At 39.0% G+C, this 18604-nt stretch overlaps 1 protein-coding gene across 1 annotated transcript in view; it reads right to left on the minus strand.

The window, feature by feature from the left end:
- Nucleotides 1-12345, minus strand: part of LOC122787696 (BCAS3 microtubule associated cell migration factor) — a 4651713-nt gene extending 4639368 nt beyond the window's left edge. Inside the window, exon 1 of the mRNA XM_044054546.1 lies at nt 12263-12345. The gene's annotated coding sequence lies outside the window, so the exon portion shown is untranslated. The remainder of the gene's footprint in view (nt 1-12262) is intronic.
- Between the last annotated feature and the right edge of the window lie 6259 nt (nt 12346-18604).

Here is an 18604-nt window from a genome sequence, read left to right on the forward strand (position 1 = left end):
GGGTTGTGGTAGTGAAGAAAAGAGTGCATTCCAGACAGCAGTTGCAGGACCTACTAAAAGTAAGACAACATGAATTAGTGTTGATAATGGGTGACTTGAATGCACATATCAGGACAGACAGAAGAGGATTCAAGGTCAGCCTGTGTCCACATGGCTGAGAAAACAGGAATAAAGAGGGAGAGGCCATTCTAGACTTCTGTCTATCAAACGGCTTGGTAGTAGCCAACACAATGTTCAGAAATAGAGTCACAAGATCACATACAAAAATAGCCAACATGCAACTTGGGTAGCCTTCCTCCTAGTAAGGAAAAAGCACTGGGCTAGAATCAAGGATTGAAAAGTCATCCTCAGTGAAACAGTCGACCCACAGCACAAGCCACTGGTTGCCACAAACAGTGGTCAGAAAAAACTAAGGTCAGAGACCGAGCTAAAGACCTGGAAGTTGACTGAAGACAAAGTACAACAGTCCAAGGAATTACTCAGGGCTCTAGCACCCCAAGAGGAGGAGGAGGAAATAGGTGAAGTTGAAGAATGGCAGCACAGCAAAACAGCATGAGTGAGGACTACAGAACAGATATGTGGCCGAACCAGGTATGGAAATAACGCACATAAAGGAAAGCTGGTGGTGGAATGCAGACATGCAGAAAGTCATCAAAAGAAAGGAAGAGTGCAAGAAAAAGTGGGAGATGGAAAAGACTGACCAGGCTAGGAAGGAATACTGGTTGGCTAACAAAGAAACTAAAAGAAGTTGCAATAACAAACAGGTCATTGGAGGCACTCTTCCAGGTTCTGGAAAGTGACCCACTAGGTGGCACAAAGAAATATCAGATTGCAAAGCAAACACAGAAAGATAAAGAAAATAGTCAGACACCCTTCATAAGGCAAACAACAACCTGTTCACCAGTCCACAGGTCATAAAAGACAGATGTAAGGAGCAGCTTCTGAATGAAGAAAACTCACAGAAGCTGCACTCTCCCAGACAGCCTACAATGAGAGAAGAGGAGCCCACCGTAGAAGAACAGCACTAAGGAACATGAAGTCAGTGAAAGGAGCAGTCTCAGGTGAGGTCACAGCAGATATGATAAAGATGCCGGGTGAGATAGGGGAGAAATGGCTCCTGAAGGTACTAATAGCAGTGTGAAGAGAAAGGCATATCCAAGATGACTGAAAAATAAGCATACCCACACCAGTGTACAAGAACAAAGGGATTATCAACAACTGTGGGCAGTATACAAGCATCAAAAGTCTGTCACATTGCATGGCAGTTCTGGAGAGGGTGAGTGATGAAAGGATAAGCAAAGTTGTAGAAAGTAAGATGGGACATGAGCAGTTCGGATTCAGATAAACATGCAGCACAACTGGCTCAATGCTTGCAGTGAAACAGACAGTTGAGAAGAAGCTAGACATGAGGAAAGAATCCAACTGGACATTCCTAGACTTGGAGAAAGCATATGTCAACTTCCCAAGAAAGTTGATTTGGGCAGTACTGCTGTGGTTCAAATTCCCAGAAACACTGGTAAAATTAGTGCAGGCTATGTACATGGACCCAATTACTCAAGTACAAACAGTGCTCGGTCTCACATATGGGTTGCCAGTGGGAGTGGGTGCACATCAGGGTTCATCTCTGTGCCTACTGCTGTTCATACTGGTGATGGACTACATTCTCAAATAGGTCAGAGGGGACTGATCAACAAAGTCACTGCATGCAGACAAACTGACATTACAGGCTGAATGAGCAACAACTTCAGCAAACGACAGGGAAATGAAATGCAAAACTGAAGGCACATGGGATGAAAATAAGCGCACATAAGACAGTGGTAACAGCAGCAAATTGGGGAAATCAGAAGAAGCCGAGATAGAAGGGAAGATAGTGGAACTGGTTAATAGCTTCAAGTATCTGGGAGGGGTGGGTGAGGGGAAGGGAAATTTGAATGAAGAGGTCAAAACTAGAATCAGAGGCGATTAAGTCAAATGGCATACAGTCTCAGAGGTAGTGAATGACAGAAGAATGTCAAAGAAACTACAATGTATGGTAATATAAAATGAGGACTCAAATTTGCGTGGGGTTGCGCTTATTTTAGCAACCAGCCACTGCTCTGCTGTATTAATCTGTTTACACGTAGTGCACCGCGCCATGCACCACTAAACACTACAGCACAGTGCATGTGACCACTGGTGGTTCTAGACACAAAAACTTTAGTAGAAAAAAAAAATTCCTTAGTAGCTGCCTGCGATCCATCTAAGAAGTCCTTAAATTGCGTTCAGCTGCATTTCTCTATCTACAACAGGCTCACACCATTTAGAGAACCTCCGCTAGTACAGACCCTCTATAAAGCACCCCATTTATATACCGCATTTTCTCTCCCCACTGTGAAAACAGGATTTAACCTAGTATTATGGATGGTCAGTTTCCCTCAATTTCTCCTACCAGCCTTTTTGACAAGGGCATCCTGAGGCAGTGTAGCAACTGCCTCATATACCACTTACAATCATCTACTCCTAAATCACCAAAGTTGAATTTGAGAGAGATGCATCTACACTAAAAATCCTGAATCCTTGCTCTCTTGCATACAAAACAACACTGAACAGGAGGTCAGCTCACATACTACACCTCCTACGTAAACAATGCACTCAACACATAAACCATCATACACGGAGGTACTCGCCAGCAATCAAGGTAAACAGAGACCTTCCAAACCCAAACATGCTACACTTAATACAGCACATCTGCAGCACTCAATACACAAAAACACAAGCACCACTGTCTCACCAAATAAGCACCCAAGGCAAAGTACATCTAAACCAAATTTTTAGTCACAGGTGACTCCATTGTGAGACACACTCATGTCCCACTCACCAAGCTGGAGAAGGTTACGGTCAGAATCTGTCAGATCACACATGTGCTCAAGTCTCACAATTACAATTATGAATATCATAGTTCATGTTGGCGTGAATGACTTCAGACATACTGCACTAGACTATATGAAGAGAGACATGATTGAGCTCTATGAATGTTTATCCTAAGCAGGTATGTCCCCAACCTTGAACAGGGTTCTACCCTCACATAGGAGGATACCACAGTATGAACAAAAAGTGATTGGCTTGGCTTCAATAACTGGCTTAGTTTCCGGTGTCATTCTAAGGGGGTCCAGTTCCCATCAGCCTGGGATGACATGGTTGATAGATCATAGTCAACACCTGTCATCTCTAGGCTTTCAGTTACTGGCTAAGGCACTTACCTCCCCCATACTGCCTTTTTTGGGCAAGGTCTCAATACCACAATTTCTATTTCTTATGTGTAAATATCACTCACAAACAAATTAAAGATTATGCTGCTAAACACCAGGTTTAAATCAGAAACTGCACTCTATGGAAGCACTCTCGCCCTGGAGGATGCCGACATCTGCGTGGTCATAGAAACCTGGTTCAGGGCCACACAGAATACCCCAGGCTTGCAAGGCTACTATGCCTTCCACACTTACAGACTGCAAAATTCACGTGCGAGAAACGGAAGAGGAGTATCCATCTTCAGAGATATACACCTCTACACTTGTTAGACAGGAAAACTCCATGGAGTAAGACCCCCATTCAAGTCATTGTTAGCTATAGGCCACTCCCCCTTCAATGAACCAAGATACCCACACTGCTTATTTGGACATACTTGAGCCAAATTACAACCAAACACTCTATTCTTGGGTGATTTTAACTATTCCTCCATTGACTGGTAAACTTATACGAGTTCCAACATGTTCACACAAAAGTTGAAATCAAGCTAAATGTAAATTTCACCAAAGCTAGTTATCCACTCCCAAGGGATGGTACAAATAAATTCCACGCTCTTGTTCCCACAGATGGCACTGACAACTACACCAAGGTATACACAAATGTCCTATACACACCAAGGTATATACAAATGTCCTGTACAAACACTTACACAAACGTATTGGCATAACTGTACCTGAAAGAATCAAAACAAGATCCACAGGAAAGAGAGAGGAAAAAAAAACAAGCCTCCCTGGTGGACATCTAGCATTAACAAGTTATACAACGAGAGAAAGAAGTTGCTGTCCAAGAATAATAATAAAAAAAAAAAAAAAAAGTCTCAGCACTAGAAGAACACTCTCCTCTGCTTCAACAAACAAATAAGACAACCTGTAAAATTCTCAGAGGACAACTACAAAATATTTTTAGCAAACATAGCTAAGATTAACCATAAGGCATTCTTCAGCTATAACCGTAACCTAAAAGTTGTGGATGGCATCGCACACACACTGATCATCCAAAAACAGCTAACCTATTAGCTGACAGGTTTGGTGAAAATTTCAGACACACAGACAGACAGACACACAGACAGACCGGATGGCACAGTTGAAAGCACTTAACCTGCTTATTGTTTGTCGAATTGGTAATAAATTAATTTCATCTAAAGTACGAGCAGTGTTTTTTCTGGTCACCTTCCAGATATTTCACTTGGTTGTGTGCTGAGCGTTCATTAGTTACTGAGTTGTATTCAGGATGGCTGATCTGGAAGAACCTATAGCTGCTTCATTGTCGAAGGATGAAATAGCTCTTTTAAGAGCTGATCTCACGACCCTACAGGGAGAAGTGCATAGACTATTGGACCTGGTTACAGGGCTGGTAACCGTAAATGCCTCCAAGGGGAAGGTGCAGAAGAGGATCGTAGGACCGATAACGGACGACACAGACGTACGCATTCCAGGGGAAGTGACGACATCAGGGAAACGTAAAGAACGTCGCTCTTTTGATTCTTTAACATCTTCTGGACACCAAGAAAGGAATATGATACAAACACCCGACCGTGGCTTTCCTAAAGGTCTGAGGAGCGTGGATATCGACACGGGTAGAAATTTACAAGCGGACAGTATGACCGACACAGCTAGTAAGCGTAAAGACATTGATTTGGAAGGGATTGATTTAATCAACCACAGCGATGCCCAAATATGTAACGAACATCCAGGCAATACCATGGATCAGGACTTCACTTTCGATTTTAGTTTTAGCAGAGGGCGACAAGAAACATTTCATAACGGAGCACGACCGAAAGAATATCCCAGTATGAGAACGTATGGGAATGGAAAATCTAAGGCCGTGTTGGCCTCTAAAGGTACTGTTACAAAGACATGTAATTTTGAATGTTTCAGTCCATGTCGACTTAAATCCTCTATGCAGCACAATGGACATATTGCCGAAGTTAATGTTAACAATAATAAAAATAAATGTTATAACAGGGACTGTATGGAAGATGAGTTGATGGTACAGTTCCTAGATGAAAGTTTTGTTTTCTGTGATGATGACGGAGGTTTTGTTAATAACAGGGTTAACAAGATGGATAAGTCACATACGTCTGTGAAGGATATGATTTTTGATTATGGAAAGAAGTTAATTTCATATAAAAACACTAAGTTAGACTGTAGCTATTTATCCAAATGTCTCAAACTTAAGATAGTACCCAAAGGCATGAGATTTTTTAAACTGCCGCTGGGAATTAAATATGGGAGTGAGACAATTAAGGATTTTAATGAATTATTTGACAATTTTGGATATGCATTCATAAAATCAGTAATTAAACATTTGGATGAAAAACTTATTAAGTTGGCTAATGAACTAGAGAATATTAACAATATGATAACAAGTCATAAGGAATACGATACATGGAAAGATTTGTATAGGAAGCAGTATGAAATTGCAGACAACAAAATACAGATTATTATGGATAGGAAGAATAGGAAGATCACACGTGATTTAGAATTATATAAGAACAATAGGGCATATGTGTGGCCTTCTTTTAGGGACGGAAATAATGATGTGAATAACTTTCAATCCAGAAGAAAATCTGTTAGAACTAATGTAAGGGAAGAAAATTTTCAGGGGGGAAGATTTTTTCCAGCACGAAATTACAACAGACAGCGTTAAACGACATCTATGGAAATGCAATAACCCCTATTATGTCTGATAACAATGAGAGAGTTACAACCTATGTAAATGATGTACTACAGTATAAGAAAGATGATGAAGTAGCGAAACCTATAATTGAAGAAAGTAAGATAGGTAATGTAAGTCACATTAGTACACGTGAAGCTTCCACGGATCATAATACAACCAGTACGTATCCAAAAATTATTATTTTTGAAGGCTTCAAGGTGTATAACTATACTGAAATGGATGTGAGCAGTGAGATGGGATCATTGTTGAGTAAAGGTATGAAATATATACCAAATAATAGACTGCAACTAGTGGATAATATTAAGGAGATTAAAATGTTTTGCAGAAGACTTAACTTGGCTGTACAATTTAACACCAACAACAGTGTGGAGAAGGGACAGATAGGTATAGCAGGAACTGATCTTAAAAAGAAAAGTACATACATTCCTGATAACAATCAGCAAGTGTTGAATTATGAAAAATTGGTTTGTAATGATATTTATTGGGCGTACAAAAATGCCAGGAAAAACAAACAGTTGGGTACAGATAATCTCCCAACACTAGAAAGAGAAGCATTATCTACACTCATGAGCAACAAAGAGATAAGAATCATGAAGCCCGATAAGGGCGGTGGCGCAGTAATTTATTATACAAATGTTTATAATGAAGCGCTGCATAAGCTTTTTTATGAATCAGGAAATTATGAGAATATTTCTATTAACCAAATCAATATTGGTTATAAAAGGATCGATTTAGCTATAGAAGAATATTTGATCGATAATAGAATATGCAACGACACGTATTCTTTTATAAAGACAGATTACCCTGTATTAGCTAGGATGGTGGGAATCCCAAAGATACACAAGTGTTTGGAGAACCCACCACTTCGCCCAATAGTATCTGGTTCCCGTTCCAAAACTTTCAATATAGGGAAACTTATAGATGGTTGGCTTAAAGATATATATAAATCTATTTCTCATATCATGAAAGATTCCTGGAAATTTTTGGGTGATTTAACTAGAGAAAAATGGCATCCTAACATAACTTATCTCACCATAGATGTTCAGGACCTATTCTCTAGTATTCCCAAAGACGAGGGCCTAGAATTTTTTGCCAACAGCTTAAGGAAATATTCAGACCTGACATGGAGCAAGATATCTTTAATATGTGATATGATGGGACTAGTATTGGACCATAACTACATAGTATTCCAGGGAGAATTCTTCAAACAGACAAGGGGTGTGGCCATGGGAGCAGCGTGTGCTCCCATTTTCGCAAATCTGGTCATGCTAGAATGGGAGTCAGAATATATATTCAACAGTATATATTTTTCAGACATCTCTTACTATGCCAGATACCTGGATGATATTTTTATTATGTGGAATGGCCCAAAAGAAAAAATACAGGAATTCATGACTTATATAAACAAAACCACCAGTTTTCTAAAGTTCACACATAGGTGTAGTAATACTGAAATAGCATTCTTGAATGTATCAATTAGTCATGATGACGTGGGTTTTATTTCTAAGTTATACAGAAAGCCTACATTTTCAAACGACTATATACATTTCAGTAGTTGCCATCCTCCACATGTATTTAAAAATATAGTGAAAGGGCAGTGCATTCGAGCAGCTAGGATGTCCTCTACAAGGACCATTATGGAGGAGGAACTCAACAATATAAAGGGGTTATTTTTAGATTGTGCATATCCAATAAAAATGGTTAACGAGATAATTAGATATGTGGAAGATGAATGGGGAAATAAATACCCACCATTGTTAGGTTGTTACACAATGCCGGACAAAGAAGATGGGCATAATACATTCCAAGGAAGAGTATGTGTACTCACATATACACCCTATACACATTTGATTAAAGAAATTGTAGAAAAACATTGGGCAATTATTACATCTATAGGAAAAGAACAAAGTTGGGATAAATACCCAAAATGTGTATATAAAACAGCGCCCAATATTAAAAGGATGTTGGAAAAAGCTAGTTATAGTAAGGACACAGTAGATATGCATAAAAGTACCAAAAAGTGTGGAAGATGCAAACAATGTAAGTACATTAATACAGCTAATACCATCAGATTAGATGATATCAACAATACTCTTGTTAGATGTAAAGCTGGGAACTGCTGCTGTAAAGGTGTAGTGTATATAGCCAACTGCATAAGTTGCAATGCCCACTATATTGGTAAAACCGAAAGACAATTAAAGAAACGCATATATGAACATTCATATAGAATACAGAAATGTGATAGTAAAAATGCGTTATACAGACATGTTATGGAACAAGGGATAGATCATAGTTTCATATTTGCTATTGTAGATCAGATCTCTATTACACCTATTGGAGGGAACTGGAAGATGGAGTTAGCAGCAAGTGAGAGTAGATGGCAGATCTTGACAGACTCCACCAGAAAACCAGGTCTTAATGACTTCGTGAGTATCAAACCATTTTTAGCTTTACTTTAAGCAAGTTTAATAATGATACAAGAGGGGTAGACTCACAAAGTCCATTTGTACTTTTTAACGATTATTATACATTTTATATACATGTGGACATGGACCGATATATTAGACCACATACCCATTGGAGGGTATTTCATCCTAACATATTATATTATTTTATTTTGATATCACCATTTTTTATTAGGTATGTGGTATTCGGTTACAATTATTAATTATTTTTTTCCCACATCATCCAGCATACATCAGAACAGTGATGAAGCGGTGATGTATGGTGCAGTTTCTGTTATATTTATTAATAATACATATACACTTGTGATATATTTAATGGTTCAATGTTCTTATGAGAATACATGAACTTCCATGGATTTATTTATAATATATTTCCAATATATTTTTAATACATTCCTATATACACAAGAATACAGTAGTCTTAGACAGAATAGGATGATTAAGAGTGATCAGTCAGATTTATTAAGTTTGTGTTTCATATGTTTCATACATTTCATATATTTCATATATGTATGTACCCAAAGTATTTATTTCATTTTTTACATGTTTGTAAAAAAATTTTTTATCTACAATTTTTATCTACATTGATATGTTATTATAAGTGTATGAAAAAATGATGATGTATGAATAAGTGATTGGTAGTCACTAAATACATACCGAGCACTGATTATACTGTGAATAAGTAACTGAATGACAGAGGGCTATATGCCTTTAAAGTTTTGGCGGTAATTAGTGTTATTTTACAATTAAGTATGTAAATGATTTAGTATATAAGCATGATCCCATAAGCATAATGTTGTTCTGAAGAAGACTGTTGTTCACAGTTGAAAGCGCTTAACCTGCTTATTGTTTGTCGAATTGGTAATAAATTTATTTCATCTAAAGTACGAGCAGTGGTTTTTCTGGTCACCTTCCAGATATTTCACTTGGTTGTCAACAAACAAATAAGACAACCTGTAAAATTCTCAGAGGACAACTACAAAATATTTTTAGCAAACATAGCTAAGATTAACCATAAGGCATTCTTCAGCTATAACCGTAACCTAAAAGTTGTGGATGGCATCGCACACACACTGATCATCCAAAATCAGCTAACCTATTAGCTGACAGGTTTGGTGAAAATTTCAGACACACAGACAGACAGACACACAGACAGACCGGATGGCATTCCAAGGTGCACTTTAAAATGGTCTAAAACATAAGTTACCAACTCCATTAGGTACTCTCTTCTTCGACCACAGCCCAAGTACTGGTTTTGTCTCTGCTGAATGCAAAACAGCAACTGTCATTCCCCAACATAAAGGGGGCACAGCAACAGACCCTGGGAACTACAGAGCCATAAAGCTTAACCAACCTTACCTGTAAGGCCATGGAATGAATCATCACTGACCTTATAAATAAGGATAAAGATGATCTTCAAACCCATGATCCGACAAAGTCTGGTTTTGTCAAAGGCAAGTCATGCCTGTTAAACCTAGTGGAATTCTTCAAAAACGTCACCACAGCCATAGACTAAGGCAAATCTGTGCATTCAACCTATACTGACTTAGCCAAGCCCTTCAGACTCAATTCCACATTCAGGCATCATTGATAAACTCTCCCAGTTGAATATGAACCCTTATGTCATCAGGTGGGTTGCTAACTGGCTCAACAGATTACTCAGTCAATGATGGGACTTTATATCTCAACCAGCAGACCTGTCACCAGTGGGGTTCCACACTGGTCAGTGTTAGGCCTCCTATTGTTTAGAATGTACTTCTCAGAGGTTCAGGACAACCAGAGGGGCTGTGACTGACTAAGTTTGCTGAAGACTGCAAATTGGGTGCAATAACTGAATCCCCAAACAATGTCAATTTACTTCCAAGAGGGAATTACACAAACCAGGGATTGGTGCCAAAAACCAAAGCAATGGACTCAAAACTCAGTGCTAAAAAAATGCAATATCATCCTCTTCAGTAAAAATGATATCCCTGCAGACTATCATATAAATAATAATATAAGTGACAGCTCAGTAGTGAGACACTTGGGAATGCTAGTTGATTGTAGCCTACACTTTGACCACGATGTGTTGACTGCGTTAAGGAAGGCATTCTACATTGCACATCACATTAGCAAAGGCATTACTCAAGAGCAACAGAGGTCATAACACCCCTGTACTCGACCCTCATCAGGCCAATAACTGAGTACTGGGCTCCCTTTGGTACGTCCCTTACCAGGCACCTACAGAAACTTGAGAGACCTCAGAGATTTCTAACAAAGAAAATTTAGGGTCTCCAGCACATGTCATATTAACAGACTGAAGTCACTAACTATCACTGTACTCAAGTGTACAGACTACTAGAGAAGAGTTGTGTCTAGCTTACAGAGCAATCTCAAATCCAATGGAAATGATGCATATCCGCGCATAGCTGGCCTTAGGCATAGGCCAACTAGGAGGTCACCTAGGGCGCCGCTCTAACAGGGGCACTTTTTCAGTGTTTATTTAGTGTAAGTAGACTAGGATAGGGGCACCAGGTGTTGTGATGGGGTGTGCCGTGGAGCCCTTTTGCCTAGAGTACCATATGACCTAAGGTCACTCCTGCATCCACAAGTTAAATGGGACAAGGGTCACCCACTCCAGAGACCTTAACCTGTCCTGTGATATAAACAGGACCTGCTCGAGAGATGGATACATCTCTCAGAAGTTGCCACTCTGGAATAGGCTACCAATTCACATCAAATAAAGCCCCTCTATGAACCTGTTTACGTGTAGCCTAGATGACTGAATAGGAAACTGTAACTTCCTGCCAGGGATTTCACCTATTACCTTCCCAAATATGGGCCATTCCTAACTAAGCTCTCGAGTTTAGGCAAAATCCTTCATATTAGGTTTCTCTAGTATTCTACTGGAGCACAAGGCTATACGCTTATAAAGACCTTCAGGTCAATAGTCCAGTAACTACCCATGAACCTACAATTATGAACCATGTACCCTTTTCAGGCGACCTGGCATGTTTGTGGACAACACAAAATAATGCAAAATCCGTTCTGTGCAAGAGTTGGCACAAAACTCAAGTTTAAATAGTTGGATGGATAAGTTAGGGTCCAATGCAATTAAGCACCATTAATATATTTCTAAAAGCTAATTATTACTTACATAATGGGAAAAAGCGTGCATTTTCATAAACAATATCAACATACAGACGGTCTGTCAAGAGTTAAACGTTTAACATTTAACTATATTTACGTTACTAAAGTAACACAAAATTGCGTTCTGTTATGTAGAGTCATTTCTCATTTACAGAAAGATCTGTAATTAAAACAAACCACATTCAACCAACAGAGAATAAAATCACCAATGACTCTCCTTGACTTTATTTTGATGTTTCTACTAATATATTAGGGACTGTACCATCAAGGCAAGCAATGTATTGACTGAATACCGAAAGTGGCATGAATAATCTCAGTTCCGGCAGCTCGTACCGTCAACAATATTGAAAATAAAATGCAAAAAAACAGAATTAGTAAGTCATGATTTTGGGGGAAAAGACATATCACAACTCACAAGAGATGCTTCCCAAAGTCGTGTCATAAATTCCTCATCTTTTTAAAACAGAGTACATAAGACACTAAAATACAATATCAACGTCTAAACATAAAACAACTCGACTCATGAAAAGAAGCAACCTATATGAGCAACACACATGTAGGTTCTCAATAAAACTTAATAAACCAGCACATTTCTTAGCAGAAACATTAGCCACATCAGACAAATGTGAGGTTAATCAGCTCCAAAACAGCCAGTACAAAGAGAGGAAACATAAGCACTAAATATGTGGCATGTTTAAGATTACCTCACAGTCAAACAACAGCTCCCGGTCCTCTTATTTTGTTTATAAACCAGTCCTCGCACTAAAGACTATTTGCAATGCAACCAAACTACATATTTTACTAATCAGTCTGCTGAACCTGTTTAAAACCAGCAAACCCGTAAACATTTATCCTATCAGGGTGAGAAGGAGGCGTAGCAAAACCCGAAATCAACAAATAGAATCTATTTAAATCATCTGATGGGCGGTTCCATAAAGTCTACCAGGGTAAAATGTACTCTTGTGAGAGTGGGATTTTAAAGGTACTTGGATGGCACGTACGTAAAAATTCAGCAACGTTCTGTCGTCACTACATCAAAGTGTGGTGGGCAGGCTGTTTGCGTCAGGTAGGTTGAGGTCATTAATGTGTTTTAACCTCCCGAGAAAGTTAAAAGTAATCGTTATTACGTTTGTCAAATTATGTGTGTATCAGTGCAACAGAATTAAACTTACACTTTTCAAGGGTCCCTAATTTTGGCTCAAAATGTTACCCCGTCCTTTCTGATTTTTCAGAAACAGTAGAACGTTATAGCCAACAAATAATGATAATTATTAAAGTAACAGATTTCTTTTACTTCAGGAAATGCATTCTTATTCTGACAACCTTCTAAGTCAGTGATACGAAAATAGTCAAACGTGAACTTGGATTAGGGCCTTTCCCTCTAATTATATTTTGGCTGTCTCAGTTGTGAAAATTTTATTGAAATTATTGCCTATCAGGGGTGTAGATAGTTTTATTTTTTCAGTTTGTACTCTAAGGTCTAGTAATGCTACCCCCCTCCCCCCAATGTATCCATCCTGCCCAGCCTCCATGCATCCATGCCATCCTGCCAAAATTTAGTCTGAGATGTCCACAGTCACTCTTAACTGGCATTTAGTAGCAGTGATTCACTGCAACAAGCATCTGTACGCATCAAGGTAGCCAATCTCAGAGGTCAATTCACATCACACACATATGAATTGTATCCTAGGCTTAATTGTCAAATTTAACAAAACAGCAGTGCACAACAAACATAGAAGAGAAATGCTTGTGATGATTTTATCTGTCTGTCTATCAATGTATCCAACTATCTACCCTTTGTTGACTGGATTAGTCCCACTTGGCTAGTAGATTCTTTCTAGGAAAGAGCCAATGTGGTATTTATAGGGTTTACTATCAATATTGCAAAAGGTAAAACAATTTCCGTTCACAATATCGAAGTAAATCATCGAATCCAGAATCCCAACTGCTTCACAATGTCGACCCAAATGATCGAGACATTTGATTTGACATTGTCACTGAAAAAATTATGTGATAGCCATATAGGAGCTGATGTAAATCAAACTCCTATATGACAGATCACATTTTTGCAGGGGGGCAAGCCCCCCTGCACCCCCTCTGGGGCCGCAGCCCCCCACACCCCCTGCTACTAATATATTCCAACTCTGAGATCATACTACAGTGGGGATATGGATTAATTTCCAATTCCCTCTGTACCGCGATCAACATACATATAGTCAAACACACTTATGCGAATGCACTACTGCATTCGCATAAGTGTGTTCGACAATCCCATGCACTTTTCATTTTGTGCACGACATTCTGATTTTAGGCAGCATATGTGCCGACAGAATGTAGTTCGCACAAATGATAAACCATTTATACTTCTAGTGGAAATTGTTACATAAATCATATCTGGAATAGTACTTGCCACCCTATGCCACCTTATAAAGGTAGTCACTTTTTGTGTATCCTCATCTGGCATTAAATTGGGATGAAAATGAAGGGACAAATGGCCACAATCCTATATTTCAAGTCACTGCTGCCATATCTATGTACATCATGCCTCCTCATCCCTAACTGCAAAAGATAGCCACCTTCTGTGTACCCCTCTGATGTAACATCTTGGAAATAGCTGAAAAAACAAATAGAAATTATTTGCTGTTAGCCATAGGGTCATAGGTTGATACTAGGCTATCTGCCCTAGGGCATTTACAAGCCTAGCCAGAGTGTGTTTAGCTTTCGCCACCCTTCTTAGATTAGTTGACTGTGCCTCTGTATAGTAGGTCACAGAAGATAGCCCATTTAAGGTTAATTTACCGTGCCTCTGTCTAGCAGTAACACAGAAGAGATCCCAGGGGTAAATTTACGATCTCCCATCCAAACGTCAAGATTCTTCTTGAAGAGGGTCATTGAGGGGCTCTGTCTGACTTGGATTGGGATTTTGTTCCAGAGTGAGGGGAGCCCCTGGGATATGAATCTGTCCCTCCAGCATGTTCTATTTATTTCTGTGCTGAGGTTTAAGTCACTGGAGCTTGTAGTTCTCATGGATTTGGATTTCTTGAGGTGGAGCATGTCCATTAATTCTGGGTTGGACATGGCTTTATACGTCAGGCACAGATCGCCTCTGAGTAGGCGGTAAGCAACTGAGTAGAGCTGGAGTTTCTTTAGCCTAACTGCGTAGGGCATCTGTTTGAGTCCCTTGATCCTCTTGGTGAGGTACTTTTGGGGTCTTTCTAGTTGTAGCAGGTGTCAGGTAAGGTACATCCCAAATGGGGCATGGTATTCAATTATGGGCCTGATGAGTGATGAGTAGAGGGGCACAATGACCTCTCTTGATCTAGATGTGAACCCCTTCATGATAAGGTGGGCTATATAGAATGTCTTTCTAACCACTTTGGCAATGTGATTGTCAAAGGAGAGATTGCAATCTACTTGGGTCCCCAAATCCCTAATTACTTCTTCCGTACTTAATGGATTACCACCTATGTGGTAATTTGTGGGCACTTTGTTTTTCCCAAAGGGGATGACTATGCACTTTTTGGCATTTAGCTTTAGGCCATGGCTCTGGCACCAGTTATCCGTCTCTGTGAGACCTTTTTGGAGGATGCTTGTGTCAGCCGGCGAGTCGATTATGGCCCCCAGTTTGCAGTCATCTGCAAACTTTGTCAGCTATATATATATATATATATATATATATATATATATATATATCTTTATTTATTTTGTTTGTTTGTTTGTTTACCGGGTGATGTCCGACTGGGCATGATGCCCATTTTCAGCGGAGACCCGGAGAGAAAAGCTCCATACATACAAATAGACAGTATTAAACAATCAAATTGAACACATATTAATCAACAATGTACGAAGCAAGTCAGTAAAGAAATGAGTTATATAACAATAATTAGCAAATAATTAACAAGTAAATTAACAAATTTAACAAAAAATGGCACAGTTAGTGATAAAAACTGGCCACGTGAGTTAATAGTGAGAACAGTGTGATACAGTAATTGCAAGACAGAGAAATGCAGTCTACATAACAGTTAAAGACAAAGCAGCATATGTGTATATATTGCTAACTGAAACTGAGTGTAGAATCAAGATAGCCTTCAGCATTTAATAGTTGTAGCTGTGAGAATGAGCTAGTTTATGATAATGTAAGGGAGTAGTAGGTAGCTTAACCAGGAGTATAGCAGGAGCAGAGCCAGTGTTTTGCTAGATGTTCCTTAAAGAGATTTTTAAACTCATGAGTGCTGGGGTTTTTAGCCATAGGTTGAGGAAGAGTGTTCCACAGTTTGGCAATGTTATGGGGAAAAAAGGGCGATGCCCTGTGTGTTGTGGGCTTGGGTAATCTTTAACAATAATTAATTGAGGATCTTAGAGCTCGAGGATTGCTGTTGGGTTAGACTAGATTGGTGAGTGCCGGGCAGCTGTTAGGTTTGTGAATTATATTGTGGGCTATGGACAGTTGGTTAAATGCTAGAAGGTTTGGTAGTTCTAACCATTTAAGTTGGGAGAGTGCAGAGCAGTGGTGGGTTCTGTAAGGGTGGCCTGTGGCAAACTTGGCTATTTTGTTGTAGCATGATACCAGATTATTTAGGTCAGATTTACAAATGTTTGTAAATACTAGGGAGACGTAGAGGAGGGTGGAGAGTAGATGTGTGCGGGCAGTAGCTAGTCTGTTTAATATATAAACAGAATGCCTCTTTACCCTCCCCCAAAATATAGCCACCTATATTTGCAGGCAAAAAATGGATACTAACACAGATCTGTTTATTCTACCAACCACACAGAAAATGCATGCTAACATAGATCCAGTTATTCCAGCAACTTTCTTAAGTTGAGAAATATTTAAAATCTGTCCATATTACTGGTCTATATTAACACACACACAAAAATGCATGCTAATACACAGACAGTTATTCCAGCAACGTTCTAAGTTTATTACAGCAAAATTTAAAATCTGTCCCTATTATTGGGTCTGTTCTCACACAGAAAATGCATGTTAACACAGGTCCAGCTATTCCGGCAACGTTTTCAGATTATAATAGCGGTATTTAAAATCAGCCGCTATTTTGGGGCCTTTGTTCACACACAAATGTGTGCTAACACAAATCCATCATTCTGATAACTTTTCCAGTTTATAACAGCAATATTTTAAATGTGCCCTGTATTTGGGTCTGCTCACACACAAACATGGATACTAACACAGATCCAGTTTTTCTACCAACCACACAGAAAATGCATGCTAACACAGATCCAGTTATTCCAGCAACTTTCCAAGTTAAGAAAAATATGTAAAATCTGTTTGAATTATCGGGTCTATGTTCTCTCTCTCACACACACACACACACACACACACACACACACACACACACACACACACACACACACACACATAAAATGCATGCTAACACAGAGACAGTTACTCCAGCAACTTTCTAAGTATATTACAGCAACTTTTAAAATCTATCCTTATTATTGGGTCTTTGTTCTCACACAGAAAATGCATGTTAATACAAATCCAGCTATTCCAGCAACTTTTTCAGATCATAAGAGCAGTATTTAAAATAAACACCTATTTTGCATCCTTTGCTGACACACACATGTATGCCAACACAGATCCAGCTATTCTGGCATTTTTTCCAGTTTATAGCAGTGGCATTTTAAATATGCCCCTACATTTAGGTCTGCTTACACACAAAATAGATACTAACACACATCAGGTTATTCTACCAACCACACAGAAAATGCATGCTAACACAGATTCAGTTATTCCAGAAACGTTTTCAATTTATAACAGCGGTATTTAAAATGAATCCCTGTGTTTGGGTCTGCTCACACACAAGAATGGATGCTAGCCCAGATCCAGTTATTCTACCAACCACACAGAAAATTCATGCTAACACAGATCCAGTTATTCCAGCAACTTTCTAAGTCAAGAGAAATATTTAAAATCTGTCTGTATAATTGGATCTATATTCTCACATACATACAAACACAAAAATGCATGCTAACACAGAGACAGTCCAGCAACTTTCTAAGTTTAAAACAGCAACATTTAAAATCTGTCCCTATTATTGAGTCTTTGTTCTCACCCATAGAAAATGCATGTTAATACAGATCCAGTTATTCCAGCAATTTTTTTCAGTTTTATAGCTGCAGTATTTAAAACCTGCCCCCAGTTTTGGGTCTTTGTTGACACAAAAATGCATGCTAACCCAGATTTAGTTGTTCCAACCACATAAATGCATGCTAATACAGATCTGTTTATTCCAGCAACTAAGTTTATAAGAGCAATATTTAAAATCTGTCCCTATTTTTCAGCCTTTGTCCCACCGTCATGTTTCACTTGGTCCAGAATCCAGATTTCACATCCTTCACAAAATGGATGCTAACAGATCAAATTATTCCAGAAACTGCCCAAATTTATGATCAATATTTAAAATCTGTCCCTACTTTTGGGTCTTTGTAATCTCTGTGTCTCACAGACACACTCAAATGTGTGCTAACATAGATCTAGTTACTCCAGCAACTTGAAGTTTATAACAGCAGTATTTAAAATCTGTGCCTACTTTTGGGCCTTTGTAATCTCTCTCTCTCTCTGTCTCTCACACACACACACACAATAGACCTCTCAACCTCTTAGTGCAAGAAATCTGGACAAAGCCTAAAATAATTGGTGGGGGGGGGGGCAAAAATAGGGGCAAGATTTTAAATGTTGCTCTTATAAACTTAGAAAGTTGCTAGAACAGAATTTGTGTTAGCGTGCATTTTCTGAAGGATATGAAGTCTGAAACTTTTTAGTGATGATTCTCAGAAATCCACGTTTTATGAGGAACAGAGCAAAAATATAAGGCAAAAATCTGCTTAACTGAGTTGTATGATATACACACACACACACAATCACCCAGCTTCATTCTTGCCCCTACAGACATGCACACATGCACACTGCAAAATCTGTCCTACTACTTTTTAGCCCATTCTGTCTCTCACTCTCTCTCTCTCACACACGCACACACACACACATCTACTGTCTGAAAAGCGAACCCACCGATTAGTTCCTT

The sequence above is a fragment of the Protopterus annectens genome, chromosome 13.part0 (assembly GCF_019279795.1).
Source record: "Protopterus annectens isolate FY-2018-M chromosome 13.part0, PAN1.0, whole genome shotgun sequence".
Classification (NCBI taxonomy): Eukaryota; Metazoa; Chordata; order Ceratodontiformes; family Protopteridae; genus Protopterus; species Protopterus annectens.